Raw genomic sequence first — 17,256 nt, 5'->3', positions numbered from 1 at the left:
GGACTTGGAAGGATGGCCCCCTGGACTGTGCCTGAGATGTGGCCTCAGAGAGTGCCTGGAAAGGGAGCGAAAATAGGGCCTGGTGAGTGCCCAGCGGTCCCAGCTGCAGAAGCCCTGGGAGAAAGAAGTAGACCCCTCCCCACCCGGCCCCCAGCTCCCCCTCTGCTCCCCCCACCCCCCCATGTCTGGGTATTTTCTTGGAAGGGAGGGACTTGACTCCAACAGATTTGATTGGAGAGGAAGGACTCATATGCAAATGAGGAGCCGGGCTGCCCCAGGCTGCTTTATGGAGTGCCAACCACAATGTGGCCATGGCCTCCCCATCCCCCAACACTTCGTTTCCTTCCTGGTCCCAGTCTGTAGTCTCCTCTACTTATTCCTGGGTGAGTCTCATCTTCCCAGACTGGGAGCTGTGAAAGAGTCAGGTGACCAACTCATCCCAGTTGGCCTGGAACATTCCAGGTTTGTTTTTTATTTTTTAAACGTTTATTCATTTTTGAGAGAGAGAGATAGAGTGTGAGTGGGGGAGGGGCAGAGAGAGAGGGAGACACAGAATCCGAAGCAGGCTCCAGGCTCTGAGCTGTCAGCACAGAGCCTGATGCAGGGCTTGAACCCACGAATGGTGAGATCATAACCTGAGCCGAAGTCGGACGCCTAACCGACTGAGCCATCCAGGCGCCCCCCATTCCAGGTTTTAAAACACATCCCGAACCCAGGAAAACCTGGATGACCTCGTCACCCTAGGTTTCAGGTCTCTCCCTTTCCATCTGCCTTGACTTCAGGAGACCACAGTCATATGCACAGTCCTGTGGCCTTAGGTCATGCTCTCCTGCAATCCTCCTAACAGGGAGGGCACCGTGGTTCCTGTTTCCCTCTCCTGCTTTGTCATTAGGCCAAGGAGCCGTCACAGCTGGATCCTGGCCCCTATTGGGACAGCAGACATCCCACCTGGGGAGAAAACAAGACACGCTGAGGACTTCTGCTCCAGTTACCTGGGATGTGAAGCTCATCTAGGGAGAAAAAACCCCAAAACCCAGCTATCACCCACCTGGCCGCTCAGGAGGGAGGGGCCAGGCCACTGCCCCCTCCCACAGATCCCCCTAGGCTGTGCCCTGTTTGTGCCCACAGCTCTGTGCTGCAGTCCTGGGACTGGGAGGCGGAGTCCCGACTGAGCCACTTCTCTATGTGGGACATCACGTGTGCCACTTCCTCCCTGTGGGCCTCAACTTCCTCATCTGTGAACTGGGGATAGTAAGCCCCGAAGGCTGGGCCTCACAGGACCATTGTGAGGCACAGAGAGCTCTTTGTGACCCCGGACGAGGAGAGCCGGGCAGTGTTGGCTTCTCTTCGGTCCGCCCATGGGGGTGCAGAGTTTGGCGTGAGGGGTAGAGAGGTGGACAGAATGCATTTTTCTCGGCTCAGAGGAGAGCAATGGGCCCTCAGAGGCTGTTGCCTCCCCGTGACCCCTGCCCCAGAGCTCTCAGGGAATCACCCGGCTGGAAAGGCCTTGGCGAGCAGGGCCCCACCTCTGACTCTCCCTCTGAAAAGTTCCCCGTGGTGGCGGTGGTGGGAAGGATGGGGACACTTTGGCCACCATCAGCCAGGCCCTGGAATTTGAGTCAGGGTCTGGATGAGGAGATGCCCCCTTCAGATAGTGGATCTGGGTCTACATGTGGTGCTCTATCAATAATAATAGTAATAGTAATAGTAATAATAATAATAATAATACTAAATATCTATTGCTAAAAACCTGTGCTAAAGCCCCATTTAGCCCTAACGACGGTCATAAAATAGATACTGTTGTTTTCGTTCCCATTTTACAGATGGGGGGACCAAGCCTCGCAAAGATTGCCAAGGTTACAAGCTAGTAAGTGGAGAAACCGGGATTCAACCACAGATGATCTGGTCTAGTGCCCTTGACCTTAACCACTGCACAGTACTACCTCTCTCGAGCTGCAGCGCACGCACGAGTGTTCCCCCTGCCCCAGGATGTACCGACCCCATGTGTGCTTCCTGAGCTGGAGAAGCGGCCACCCTTCCCTTTGACTTTCATAGAGCCACGCCACCATTCTCTCTGTAGGAGAAGAAAGGAGCAAGGCCCCTGGAGCTGTGAGCAAGAGCCCAGGGCACAAAACAGCTCAGTCTCTTGGCACCTTCCCAACAACGCTGCCTGCCCCTTGGGGGCTTTGCTGGGGGCCCGAGCTTTTCCTCCTTTCAGCCCCACTGAGGCTTCGGGGAGACAGAATGAGGATGCTAGCCTTGCAATTGGACGCGGGCCTACCAGGCAGTCTCTCCGAGGCCCCTTCACGACCTCAACCCAACGGGGTCCTGTCACTGAGCACAGACACTGTGGGGCCATTGTGGTGGCCCTAGGCTCTGTGGCTGTAGTCGGAACTCCTGGCCCCTCCATCCCCCTTCAGTCTAGCCCTGGACAGAGTTCCTCTGTGGGAAGCAAGGTTTTGGGGTCACTGCCCTCAGCTGGCCATCTCAGTCATAACAAGGGTCAGGGCTCCCTATTGGGGCCAAGCAGGCCCTTCCCTGGAGCCCCCAGCACACTCTGCTCCAGGCCACCCTTCCCTCGCAAAGGCTTTGGTCACCCCCCTCCCTCTTGGCACAGAGTAATCCCACCTGGATCCCAGCCCCCAGCCCAAGCAGCTTACCCTGCAGGCGCACCCCACACCTCGCTAGGCGCTCTCCTCTGCGGCCAGAGCAGAGTGGACAAGCTGTCCATCCCTCCGGCAGAGAAGGGAGCCAAGCAGGAAGCCCTGGCACCCCATTCTGCGCACTGAGGCCTTGGCCAGTCTGATGGCAGCTCGCCGCCTTGGCAACGCAGGGGGCAGGTGGCAGCCAATGACTGTAAGGCTGGGGTCTGGGGTGGGTTATTGGTGCCCTCATTCACCTTCTCTCTCTTCTTCCCAGTGTTCTGCCCCTCCCCCCACATCTGACCTGTACTTATCCCCTCACTGGCCTCTAGGGTCCCCAAGTGCCCCATCCCCACCCTACTGCGGTCTGAGAAACTCTCTATATATTCCCTTTAAATTTATTGAGACTTGCTTTATCCACTAACATATGGTCTATTTTGGTGGATATACTATGTGCATTTAAAAAAATATTTATGTTGCACATTTAGGTACAGTATTCTAGATATATCAGTTAGGTCAACATGGCTGATTAATGCTGTTCAGATCATCTATATCTTTACTGATTTTTTGTGTAGTTTTTCTACCAGTTGCTAAGAGAGGAACATTAAAACTTCCAACTATGATTGTGAGATGGTCTACTTCTCCCTTTAGCTCTGCTGAGTTTTGCTCTGTGGATTTTGAAACTCTGTTGGATACATAAACATTTTATGATTGTGATGTCTTTCTGATGACTTGACCTTGCATCGTTATGAATGTCCTTCCTTATCTCTGCTAATACGTTTTGTGTTGAAGTCTATTTCATCTGATATGCTATTTGCAGGTTCTGTATTTTGCCATCCTATTACTTTCAATTTATGTCTTTATATTTAAAGTGTATCTCTTAGACGGAATATAGGTGAGTCTTGTTTTAATTCATTTTGGCAATCTCTGCCTTTAAGCTGTTTAGTCCATAGATATTTAATAAATAATTGATATGGTTGGACTTAGGTCTACCATTTTTTAATTCTCCTTTTGATTTTTGTTCCTTTGTTTTCCCTTGCCTGTCTTCTTTTAACATATTCAAGTATTTTTTAAGAATTCTATTTTATCTATTAATATCTCTACCTTTGTCTTATATTTTAGTAGTGTCTCTAGGTATTGCTACGTATCTACTTAACTTTTCACAAACTACCTGAGAGATAATATCAAACAACTTCATATAAAATGTAGATTTGTAAACATACGTGTCCAATACCACTATCCCCTACTTTATTTTTTATGCTGTATTTGTTATATATGTTATAGTTTACATACTTTATACTTACATACTTCATACTTACATACTTTATAAGCCACAAGGTAATGTTATAATTTTTGCTTTAAAGTGTCCTATCTTGGGGCGTCTCGGGTGGCCTAGTCGGTTAAGCATCCCACTTTTGATATTGGCTCAGGTCATGATCTCACACTTCGTGAGATCGAGCCCTGCACAGGGCTCTGGTTGACAGCACAGCACACGCACATGCGTGTAGTCTGTCAAAATAAATCCATAAACATTAAAAAAAAAAGTGTCCTATCTTTTAGAGAAAGAAGACAAAATAGTCTTCTGTATTTACTCAGACATATACCACATTGAAGTATATTTAACATACAATGTTATATTAGTTTTCAGGCGTACAACATGATGATCCGACGATTCTGTGCCTTTCTCGGGGCTCGTCTTAATCGCATTTATCTATTTCACCATCCTTCCATCCACGTCTTCTCTGGTAGCCACTGGAACTGTTCTGGTTTTTGTTTGTCCTCTTTATTCATTCGTGACGGTCTAAGGTTTTCTCTGATATCATTTTCATTCATCCTATTGGATACAGAATTCCATATTAATGGGTTTTTCTTTCAGAACTTTGAAGATTCCCCCACTATCGCCTGACCTTCATGGTTTCAGGTGAGAAGTCCATGAGAACGGAAATCATTGTTCTCCAACATGTCATGTGGTTGTCATCTTAGGCCACTTTCAATATTTTCTCTTTATCTCTCTTTTCAGCAGTTTGATTGTGACATGCCTAAGAGTGGTTTTATTCATATTTACCTATCTTATGCTTCCCTGAGATTTTGAATCTGAAATTTTTTGTCTACAAGATATAGGGAAAACAAATTATATATGCATACATACATATATATGTAGCCATTAATTCATCACATTTTTTCTACCCCTGTTTTCTTTCTCCTCTCCTCCCGGAGCTCCAATTAATGCCATCACCTAAATATTGATAGGTCATTTTTCTTCAATATTTTTTTCTCAGTCTCTTCTCAATATTTTCTTTCATTGAGTCTTTCTTTGGACATCATTAATTTGCTGTTAAACTCACTCACTGAATTTTTAATTTTATTTTCAGTTCTTGAATTTCTATTTTTTAAATATTTTTTTCTGTATTAAGATTTCTCATTCATGTATTCATTAGCACTCTTTTCCTTAAACTCTTTTGTAGATATTTATAATAGCTGCTTCAAAGACACCCTCCCCCACCAACATTTGGGTGGTCTTAGTATTTACTGCTACTGTCTGACCTTTCTATTAACACTGAATTACATTTGCGGGGGGGGGGGGGTGGGGAGCAGTCTAGGATTTAAAAAAATTCTATACTGGACATTGGGGATGATACATTATACGGATTCTGGATTCATTTATCTTCTGAAGAACATTGATTTTTGTAGGAGTAGACAGTCAAATTAGTAACTTGAACTTGGGGCACCTGGGTGGCTCAGTCGGTTAAGTGTCTGACTTCGGTTCAGGTCATGATCATGGTTTGTGAGTTCAAGCCCTGCATTGGGCTCTGTGCTGACAACTTGGAGCCTGCTTCAGATTCTGTATCTCCCTCTTTTCTCTGCTCCTCTCCTGCTCACTTTCTGTCTCTCTCAAAAATAAACACTTAAAAAGAAAAGCATTAAAATTAAAAAAAAAATAGCTTGAACTTGACCTTGTATTTGTATAGTTTTGGTTCAAACTTCGTCATGGTGAGTTTAAGTTTCCCCATTATTATTAAAGTGAATTTCTTAGTCCTGCCACTTGGTCTTCCAGAAACATGGCCCTTTTGGGATTTCAGTGGACAGTCCAAGCTCTTCTGAGTTTATGAAAATCAAACTACAAATTCTGTCTCTCTTGTGGCAGGCAGCAGTTGAAATATCTGCCTTTTGCTTCCTGCCTTTGAAGCTGTTGCTTTTCCACTGGACAAGGAATTGAGGGATTTCATATGCAGATTTAGGGGATTTCTTCTCTTCAGCTTCCTCCTCTCTGGGTTTTCTCCCTAAATATCCCGCTGCTCTGGCAGCATTGAACTTTATCCACCAATATCTTTTCTTAAAAAACTATAGTTGCCATATGTACTTTACATTCCCAGGACTTATTATTTTATAACTGGGAGTTTGTACCTTTTGACTACCTTCACCCATCCGCCCCGCCCCTCCCCCTACCAAGTCCACTTCTATCTTAAGCCAAGAAGTCTGTGGCTTTCTGCATGAGTTCTAGCCATCCCACACCTTGCGGACTGGGGAGTGTCCTAAGGAGAAAGCTTTGGAAACAGATCTCATCCAGTGCAGTTCACTTCTTTCAAGGATCAAATGTCTGGGTTCTACTGATTCTTAGTTACTCTCCAATTACTCCAAGCCATTTAAACATTTTATTTTTTTTTTTTAAATTAACATTCAGTAAAATTAACTATTTTTGTTGTGCATTTTTATGAATTTTAACACATGTATAGATTTATCACAGTCAAGATGAAGAACGGTTTCATCATCCCCCCCAAACTAACCCTTTGTAACATGGTTCACTTGGGACAACTAATGAACCAAAACTCACACATTATTATTAACTAAGCTCCATACTTCATTCAGATTTCCTTAGATTTTTGCGAAGGTCCTTTTTCTGTTTCAGGATCCCTTCCCAGACATCATATAACATTTAGGCATCCTATCTCTTTGGGCTCCTCTTTCTTATCACGATGGCTTTATTTTTTTAATTTTTTATTAATGTTTACTTATTTTTGAGAAAGAGAGAGAGAGAGAGAGAGAGAGAGAGAGAGAGAGAGAGAGAGTGAGTAGGGGAGGGGCAAAGAGGGAGACACAGAATCTGAAGCAGGTTCCAGGCTCTGAGCTGTCAGCACAGAGCCCAACGCAGGGCTCGAACCCACGTACCGAACCGTGAGATCATGACCTGAGCCAAGGTCAGATGCTTAACTGGCTAAACCACCCAGGTGCCCCTATCACAATGGCTTTAAATTGCATTTCCTTAATATGTTTGAACATATTTTCATGTGCTCACTTTTCATCTATATAATCTCTTCGGTGAAGTTCACCATTTTAAAGTGTACAATTTAGTGGGGTTTTAGATTGTTCGTAAATATTAACTGCAGAACATTTTCATCATCCTCAAAAATCACCCCATATTGGGGGGCCTGGGTGGCTCAGTCAGTTAAGCGTCTGACTTTGGCTCAGGTTAGGACCTCTTGGTCCATGGGTTTGAGCCCCGCATCGGACTCTGTACTGACAGCTCAGAGCCTGGAGCCTGCTTTGAATTCTGTGTCTCCCTCTCTCTGCCCCTCCCCTACTCGCACTCTCTCTCTCAAAAATCAAAATAAACATTAAAAAAACTTAAAAAATCACCTCCTATCCATGAAACAGTCACTCCTGATTCCCCTCTCCCCTCAGCTCCCCCTAGCTCCCCAGTAACCACTAATCTGCCTTTATGGATTTGCTTATTCTGGACATTTCATATGAACGGAATTATATAATTATATAAGCCAGACCTTTTGTGTCTGGCTTCTTTCACTTAGCATGTTTTCAAGATTTCATCCATGTGTAGCATTTGTTTTTATGAACATCCTTTGTTTTTATGGTCAAAGAATATTGCATTGTATGAATATACCATATTTTGTTTATCCATGTATCAGTTGACGGGCATTTGGGTTGTTCCCACTGTTGGAGTATTAGGAGTAATTCTGTTATGAATATTCATGTACCGGTTTTTGTTGGAGCATATGTTTTTTAGTTCTCTTGGATCTGTGCCTAGGAGTAGATTGCTGCGTCACGTGATAATTCTATGTTTTGAGGAAGCATCCAACTATTTTCCAAAGCAAATGCACCATCTTACATTCCTATCAGCGATGTTCCAGTTTCTCCACATTCTCACTAACGCTTGTATTGTCTTTTTTCATTACAGCAATCCCAGTAGGAGCGAAGTGGTATCTAACTGTGGTTTTGGTGTGCATTTCTCTACTGACAGATGATGCTGAGCATCTTCTCATGTACTTCCTGGCCGTTTGTAGATCTCTGTTGGAGAAGGTCTATTCAATACCTTTCGCCATTTTTAATTAGGCTGTTTTAATTTTTAGGTTGTAAGAATTCCTTATATATCATGGATACTAGACTTTTATCCAATTGTAGTCTGTAAATATTTTCTCCCATTCTGTGTATTGTCTTTTCACTCTCTTGATATACATATTGACACATAAAAGTTTTTCACTTTGGTATAGTTCAATTGATCTATTTTTTATTTTCTCGCTTGTGCTTTTGATGTCATAGCTAAGAAACTATTGCATTATACAAAGTCACAAAGATTTACACCTATGTTTTAAGAGTTTTCTAACTTAAGCTCTTACAATTAGGCCTTGTATCCACTGAGTTAATTTTTGTATATGGTATAAGGCAGGGATCTAATTCATTCTCTTGCATGTGGATTTTCAATTTTTTGAGCACCATTTGTGGAAATCATCTTTTCCCCATTGTGTGATCTTGAGACTTTTGTTGAAAATCCATAGGCCATAGTTGATGAGTTTACTTCTGGAATCTCGATTCTATTCCACTGATCTACATGTTTATCCTTATGCTAATAGCACACTATCTGGATTATTGTGGATTTGTAGTAGGCTTGAAATAGGGAAATGTGAGTTCTCCATCTTTGATCTTTTTAAAGACTGTTTTGGCAATTTAAGGTCCCTTGCAATTCCATATGAATTTTAAAATCTGCTTGTCCATTTTTTTTTTTTTAAGTTTACTTTTTTTGAGACAGAGAATCGCAAGCAGGCTTTGCACTGTCAGCATGGAGCCTGATGTGGGGCTTAAACTCATGAACGTGTTGAGATCATAACCCAAGCTGATATCAAGAGTCAGACGCTCACCTGGCCTGGCCACCCGTGCACCCCTGCTTGTCCGTTTCTTTAAAAAAGAAAAAAAAGCATCTGGGATTTTGCTTGGGATTGTGTTGAACTTTTAGATCAATTTGGGGAGTAATGCCATCTTATTATTGTCTTCCAATCCATGAAAATGGGATGTCTTTCTATTTATGTAGGTCTTCCTTAATTTCTTTCAACAATATTTTGTGGTTTTCAGTGTATAAGTCCTGTACTTCTCTGTAAAAAGATAATCCCTAAGAATTCTTTTTGATACTACTGTAAATGAAACTGTTTTCTAAATTTCATTTTCAAATTTTTCACTGTTAGTGTACAGAAATACAAATGATTTTTGTACATTAATATCCTGAAACCTTGCTGAATTTGGTTATTAGCTATTAGGTGTGTGTGTGTGTGTGTCTTTAGAATTTCCTATAAATAAATCAGGTCACTTTTTTTTTTAAAGTAGGCTTCACACCCAGCATGGAGCTCAATGCGGGGCTTGAACTCACAACACTGAGATCAAGACCTGAGCTGAGATCAACAGTCAGACGCTTAACCGACTGAGCCACCCAGGCGCCCCATGTCATCTTTAAATAGAGGCAGTTTTATTTTTTCCTTTCTAATCTAGATGCCTTTTTCTTTCATAATTGCCCTGCCTGGAATCTCCAGTACAATGCTGAATAAGGATGGCAAGAACAAACGTGCCTGTCTTATTCACAATCTTAAGAGGAAAGCTTTTAGTCCTTCATCATTAAGTAGGATGTTAGCTGTGGATAGGGTTTTTGTATGCGTGTGTGGTAAAACAGACATAACACAGGATTTACCATTTTAACTATTTTTTTTAAATGTTTATTTATTTTGAGAAAGAGAGAGAGAAAGAATCTCAAGCAGACTCTATGCTGTCTGAGCCCATCGTAGGGCTTGAGCTCATGAACTCTGAAATCATGACCTGAGCCAAAAAAAAAAAAAAAAAAAAGTCAGATGCTTAACCAATTGAGCCACCCAGGCACCACACCATTTTAACCATTTTTAAGTGTGTAAGTTCAGTGGCATGAAGTACATTCATACCGTCACGCAACCATCATCACCATCCATCTCCAGAACATTTTCATCATCCCAACGTGAAACAACTAACAATCTCTGTCATAGTCCCCACCTCACTTCATGAGGCCATTTTAACAATATAAAAAGCAAAGGCAATCCAATAACAATAATAACAACAATAAACCTTATAGCCCAATCTTTCTTATGAACTTGGATGCAGAAACTGTCTTCTAAAATATTATTAGCAATAATGTATTAAAATCATGATCAATTTGGGTTTATTCTGAAAAGTCAGGCATGGACTAAAATAGAAAAGCTATTAGAATAAATCACTGCAGATTATGAAAAGCCATATAGTAAATCTCATTAAGTACATAAAAACATTGACTAAAGGTTAACATCTATGATAACAGCTTTTAAGCAAGCTGGAAATGGAAAAGAACTTACCTAGTAAAGGTTATCGTGGCAAATACATTTAATAGCAAAGTGTCAGAGCTTCTCATGAGCTGAATTGTGTCCCACAAAAATTAGTATGTTGAAGTTCAAACCAATATCTCAGAACGTGACCTTATTTGGAAATGGGGTCATTACAGATGTAATTAGTTAATAGGAGGCCATTAGGGTGAGTCCTAATCCCATAGAACTGGTGTCCTCACAAAGAGGAAATGTGGACACAGAGGCGGACAACCACACAGTGAGAACGTCACATGAACACGAAGGCAGAAGTCAGGGTGATGTATCTACGGCCTAGTAACACCAAAGGTTGCCAATAAACCACCAGAGGCTACAGGAGAGGCGTGGAACAGATCTCCCCTCACAGTCTCAGAAGGAACCAGTCCTGCTGACACTCGGCTCTTGGACTGCCAGCCTCCAGAAATGCGAGATGATAAATTCCTATTATTTAAGCCACCCGATTGGTGGTACCTCGTTATAGCAGCGAATTAATATAGCTTCCTTTCAAAATCAGAACAAGACAAGGATGTCTGCTATCACTGCTTCTAGTCAACACTGTACTGAAGATGTTAGTGTAAGAGAGGAACAAATTCTCTTCTACCCTCTTAGGGTCACTGGCTGGACCGAAGAACTAAAACTAATATAAAACAGATTAGCGGGAGAAAAGCATACAGATGTTATTACATTTTTACATGTACACGGGGGCCTTCACAAAAGAATGGAGACCTGAAAAAGTGACCAGGGAGGGAAGCTTTAAGTCTTTTAGACAAAGAAATACTAAATTTGTCACGAATTGACAAGGCAAAGGGATTTGGGCTAAGTGTTAGTAAACGGTAAATGTGAGATAACAGAAAGGACATATATTGGTCCCTGTCCCTCATTCCTGACACAGCACTCCTAAAATCCTTTTGTGGATTCCTATGTGGTAAGAGAACTACAAGTATTTTGTTTTGATATTTGGCCTTTGACTCCAGTTCCTAAATCCCTTGGATCCCTTCACAAGTGATAGCAACGTCTTTTGTTCTAATGAGGTGAATCTTGGTGGCCTTCTGGAGGGGGGCTGGTCACCCCAAAAGACCAGGCTATGGTTAGAAGCTTGGACATTTCAGCCCCGTCTCTCATTCTCCACAGAGAGGAAAGGGCTTGAAAATGGAGTTAATTATATATATAACTTATTTTTATTTAAAATATTTATATTTATATTTAGGGGTGCCTGGGTGGTTCAGCAGGTTAAGTATCTGATTCTTGATTTCGGCTCAGGTCATGATCTCACAGTTCGTGGGATCAAGCACAGAGCCTACTTGGGATTCTCTCTCCCTCCCTCTGCCCCTCCCCTGCCTGTTCTCTCTCCCTCTCCCTCTCAAAATAAGTAAACTTAAAAATATATTTATACTTAACATAATTTATGTTATATATTTTTGTATATTAAAGTATGTATTCTCTATATACCTATAATCATTTATAACAAATTATTATTACTCTTATGTAAATCATCATACTAGATATATTAAATCCTAGGTGTCAGACATATTAACTTAGCGTTTGTAACTACCCAACAGGTAGACGGGAAGAAGCCTTATACACCACGGAGAGAATGTGATCTATCTCGCAGTCCCCTAAGGCGCTACTGGAATAGGAATTTTGTAATTAAATAAGTTCTAGAGAATTACTAGTGGCCAGTGTGAAAGATAATGGAAACTGGGAAAGCAGGCTTTTGGGGATGGCTGGATGAAGGCAAATGGATTAAGAGATCAATGTGTTAACTAAGGCCGTGCCAGGCACAATAAAAAGAGACATAAAGGAGAGATTGAGGTGACTGACACTTGGGAATCCTTGTAATTGGGTTGTGCCCGGACATCCTTTCAAATCTCCCTTCCTAATCAAAGTCGGTTAAGGGTTAAAGTTTCTTCTACTCTAGTTCTTGATTCATGTCCAAGGGTAAATACCACCTTATACTCTTTCAAAGTGCTAGAACATTAACTTACTTGAGCCTCTCAAAGAATAAGTACAGACAAGCATTTTAGAATGACTTTAAAGGGTCTCTTTCAAGGTTCGAAGGGCACAGCCAGGACCAAACCCCAAATGTTCTGATGGTTGAACCTCATGGGTAACAATGCAGAGCAACTATAGTCCATTTGGTTGATCGGGCTGTTGAGAGAGCACAACATACACCTTCATGAGGTTTCGGTCCTGGCTTGTTACAGATAAAGCTTCATTTCTAGCTTTCATTTCATCTCTATCCAGAATCATTCCAAGAGAAGGCATTTAGAGGCCTTCAAATCAGGAAGATCATCACAGTATCTTCCTCAATAGTCAGGTGGGACTTCGTTTTTTAATTTGAGAGAGAGGATGAACAGGGGAGAGGCACAGAGGGAGAGAGAGAGAATTCTAAGGAGGCTCCATGCCCAGTATGGAGTTCGACTCGGGGCTCAATTCCACAGCCCTGGGACCATGAGCTGAGTTGAAATCAAGAGCGGACGCTCAACTGACTCACCAGGCACCCTGGTAGGACTTCACAGCATCCAAACAAACCTGCGGAGTTTGTTCTCACCAAGTGACCCTTCTCATAGCCTCTCAAGCACAGAGAAAGATTTGTCTATCCCCTTATCTTGATTGAGTTACTCTCCTCACCCCACCGTTGGTTCCTGCCTCCAGTGGAATGCCAGGAACCCCCCACTGCCCAGCCAAGGAACAAGCTAAAGCAAGTAAGAACCACCTTTCCTCTACAACAGTGTTATATCACAAACAACTGCCGTCACTTGGTCTTTTCAAAAGAGAATGAGCTTTTATCTGTATGTAACTAACCGTGAATGTATGTGTATCTGAATAGACTGATACAGCTGTGTTGAACTTGGGGAAACCTTCAGGGTGCTTCTGTGGAATTCCTGCATTTGCTTTTGTGGCTCTGAGGTCTCAGGAGGACAGAGAACTCCTTACCATCCTGGATCTTCTCTGCACACATATGAGAACATCTGAATGCTAAAATTCTGAATGTTTGGGTTTTGAGTGAAATGAGGGATCCTGGAGTCTGAGAGGTAGGTTTTACATTTGTTTAATAAGTTTATCTCCTCTTCTTAAAGCCCGTTAACTATTTGTTATCGACCTGGCTTTACTGGCCAGTCTACTGGAGGGAGGAACAAAGGGAGGGGATTGTCCACTGCAACCCCCAGAGGGCACCGTCAGCATGACGGGCCGCTGTGAGACTGTGACCACCTTTTCACTGGAGACATTCTCCAGAGGCAACAGCTGGGACTTACCTGAGTATGCACAGGTTACACTCTGGGCGATTCAAAGCCTTATACAAATGTGCCACCCTTTCAGGCTCCAAGGTACTCTGGGCCACCTTTGTATTTGTGAGATTTTTGTTTGTGGTTAAGAACAGAGGCAAACTTGTGACAATCAGAAGTGCAAAACGTCCCTCAAGCATTCAGTGAAGACACACAGGTAAGCAATGACCCAAACTAAAGTCTTGAAAGTAATCAGAAAAACCGTATGTGAACCCGAAATGGAGTACCCTGTGAAAATCTTAAAAAAGACAAACCTAGAATAAATAAAGCTTATAGTACACATACACTATTTATTTGCACCTAAGAAATAGTTCAAGGGGTGCCTGGGTGGCTCAGTGGGTTGAGCGTCCGACTTCAGCTCAGGTCACGATCTCATGGCTCGTGAGTTTGAGCCCCGCGTCGGGCTTCGTGCTGACGGCTCAGAGCCTGGAGCCTGCTTCGGATTCTGTGTCTCCCTCTCTCTCTGCCTCTCCCCTGCTCACGCTCTCTCTCCCTCTCTCTCTTGAAAATAAACATTAAAAAAATAGTTTAAGCAGAAATTTTCCTTCTAATCCTATTTGACACACAACTCACAACTCCACCTCTGTTTTGTGAAAACTGTCAGACTCCAACAAAACATGTACAGAGGAGCAAAGGGCCAAGAGCGACTAAGGGACTCTTGAGAATAAGGTTGGACGACTTATCCCACTGGATACCAAGTCCAAAGCTATAGTAATGAAGACAGTATGGTACTGGTGCAAGATTAAACAAAATGACTAACAGAACAGATTGGGGGTCCCGGAAACGTTGGAGAACCGATTATTTTAAAATTTTATCTGAGCTGGGGTGGCTCAGTCGGTTAAGCATCTGACTTTAGCTCAGGACATGATTTGCGGTTTGTGAGTTTGAGACCCTGTGGGGCTCTCTGCTGACTGCGCAGAGCCCGCTTCAGATCCTCTGTGCCCCCTTCTTCCTGTCCCTCCCCTGCTCTCTCTCAAAAGTAAATACACATTAAAAAAATTATCACTTGGAGCAAAGAGGAGATAATTTGTCCATTTCATTATCACAGAAACAAGTTAAATAAAACAATGAAAAAATATTAAGAGAAAACATTTGCCTCCCACCACTATTTATACTCCAGGTTCATGAAGGGGTGGGTATCACTAACTGGTAGCTGAAGTCACAGGTATGACTTTCTAGATGTTTTTGCTCAGTTAAGGAGGTGACACCACAGGATACAATGATCCATACCTTATTCCAAACAGAAATCAAGAAGAACTCTGTTTCAGTTTTGTAGTGACATATGAACAGCTTGGTTCTTTCTAAAAAAATGTCAGGTTTTGTTTCAGAAAAAAATACACACGTAGCTGCCATGCTCTTCCATTTCTTCAAGGAGATCTAGGTTCCCATTTGGTGCTATTTTCCTTGTGCCTGAATGACTTCGATATTTGTCGTAGGGAGGGTATCCTGCTATGTCTTTAGTATGTCTGAGTAAGTCTTGGGGCACCTGGGTGGCTCAGTTGGTTAAGTGTCTGACTCTTGATTTCAGTTCAGGTCATAATCCCAGGATTGTGAGATCGAGCCTCGTGTCTGGCTGTGCACCGGCAGCATGGAGCCTGCTTAAGACTTTCTCTGTCCCTCTCTTCGGCTCACATGTGCCCTCTAAAATAAAAAAAAAAAAAAAAATTTAGTCTTCATTTCACCTGTTTTTGAAATCAGGTATAGAATTGGTACAGAAGTCTAACTTGGCTGTTTTCTTTTGTTCTTCTATATGTAGGATCTGCCCCTATCCACACCCCTTGACCCCGACAGCTTTCAGATTTTTTTCACTGGTTTTAAAAATTTTGATTATGATGTGGTTGGTATATATTTTTGTGTATTTCTTGTTCTGGGGTGCTCACTGAGCTTCAATCTATAGGTTTATAATATTCATCCATTTGGGAAAACTGGTCATTATTTCTTCAAATATATCCTCCCCTCTTTCTTATCTCTTTTAGGAATTCAAATTACAAGTATATTAGGCCATTCGAAGTTATCTGATAGCTGATACTGTTCAGCCTGTTAATCATTGAGAAGATGCTAGACATTGTGAATTTTATTTTTATTCTAGAGAGAGAGCGTGTGCAAGTGGGGGAGGGGCAGAGTTAGAAAGAATCTTAAGCAGGCTCCACACTCAGCATGGAGCTCAGTGGGGGCTTGATCCCATGACCCTCGGATGATGACCTGAGGCAAAAGCAAGAGCTGGATGCTCAACAGACTGAATCACCCAAATGACTCTACACCCAATGTGGGGCTTGAACTCACAACCCTGAGATCAAGAGTCACGTGCTCTTCTGACCGAGCCAGCCGGGCCAGACATTGTAAACTTTACATTAACTGCTGGATATTTTTATGTTCCTACAAAATTTTTAGAGCTTTGAAGCAGTTTTAAGATGTAGTTATTTGGAAACTGATCCTTTTCTGATCTTATTTTTAAGATTTGTTGGGTGGGACTAGAACTGTATTTAGCCTAAGGATAATTATTCCCCACTAATGAAGCAGGACCTTTAAAAAAAATGCTTATTTATTTAGAGAGAGAGAGAGACAGTGCTAGCTTCGGCAGCACATATACTAAAATTGGAACGATACAGAGAAGATTAGAGAGAGAGAGAGAGAGAGAGAGAGAGAGAGAGAGAATCCCAAGCAGGCTCCATGCTGTCAGCACAGAGCCTGACACAGGGCTTGATCTCATGAACTGTGAGATCATGACCTGAGCCAAAATCAAGGGTTGGATGCTTAACCGACCGAGCCACCCAGGTGGCCCAAAGCAAGACTTTCAGTACTCTTTCAGTACTCTCCCCAATGCCTAATGGGTTCTTCCAGTCTTGGTGGTGGGAACAGGTGCTATTTTGGGCCCTGTAGCACTGATGTCAAACCCTCTCCGGTTGTTCTTTTTCTGGCATCAGGTTTCCTCACACACAAACTGATCAATACTCTGTGAACACTCTGTATGAACCGTCTGCCGATCTCTACATTTACCTACCCAGTCCTCTCCTCCGCGGCTCGCTGTCCTGTAAACTCTGGCTGCCTTGGTCTCCTGAGACTCTCAGCACCGTGTCTTCAACTCAGTGAGTCCACGGAGGCCCCCCCCCCCCAAACTATTTTACACTGCTTTTCTCATTTCAATACTTTAGTTTGATATGACAGTAGCTGGACCTCTTGACTTTTTAAAATATTTATTTATTTAGAGAGACAGGGTGGGGGGAAGGGGTAGAGAGGGGGGAGAGAAAAGAGAAAGGGAGAGAGAGAATCCCAAGCAGGCTCCATGCTGTCAGTGCAGAGCCTGTTGTGGGGCTTGATCTCATGAACCATGAGATCATGACCTGTGGCAAAATCAAGAGCCTGACGCTCAACCTAATGAGCCACCCGGGTGCCCTGGATCTGTTGACTTCTATATGAGGAAATCATCTTCCAACTTTTGTGCACCTCTTTCATCCTTATTGGTTATATTACTTTGATCTTTACACAGTGGAGTCATTTTGTTTCCTGTAATTTATATATAGATTCTGAAATTTCAAATTGAGTATATAGCATTTGAGATTGGACTTCTGTATGATTCACTGCAGAACCAAGGAATAAGATTAGATCCATAGAGAAAGAAATGTAATCCTCTGTCACTAAACTTGTGCCACACGCACAAAAATGACCACTTCAAGGATCAAGGTCAAA

General features: G+C 42.8%; 1 long non-coding RNA gene across 3 annotated transcripts in view; it reads right to left on the bottom strand.

The window, feature by feature from the left end:
• Positions 1–4,217: 4,217 nt before the first annotated feature.
• LOC109273513 (uncharacterized) overlaps positions 4,218–17,256 on the bottom strand; it is a 25,874-nt gene continuing 12,835 nt past the window's right edge. For all 3 annotated transcript variants that reach the window (XR_008416860.1, XR_008416861.1, XR_008416862.1), the window contains exon 3: positions 4,218–4,476. This is a non-coding gene — a long non-coding RNA (uncharacterized LOC109273513). The remainder of the gene's footprint in view (positions 4,477–17,256) is intronic.

This window comes from Panthera pardus, unplaced genomic scaffold (genome assembly GCF_024362965.1).
Source record: "Panthera pardus isolate Hobbes unplaced genomic scaffold, ASM2436296v1 HiC_scaffold_23, whole genome shotgun sequence".
Classification (NCBI taxonomy): domain Eukaryota; kingdom Metazoa; phylum Chordata; class Mammalia; order Carnivora; family Felidae; genus Panthera; species Panthera pardus.
This window is presented reverse-complemented; position numbering and strand designations above follow the sequence as displayed.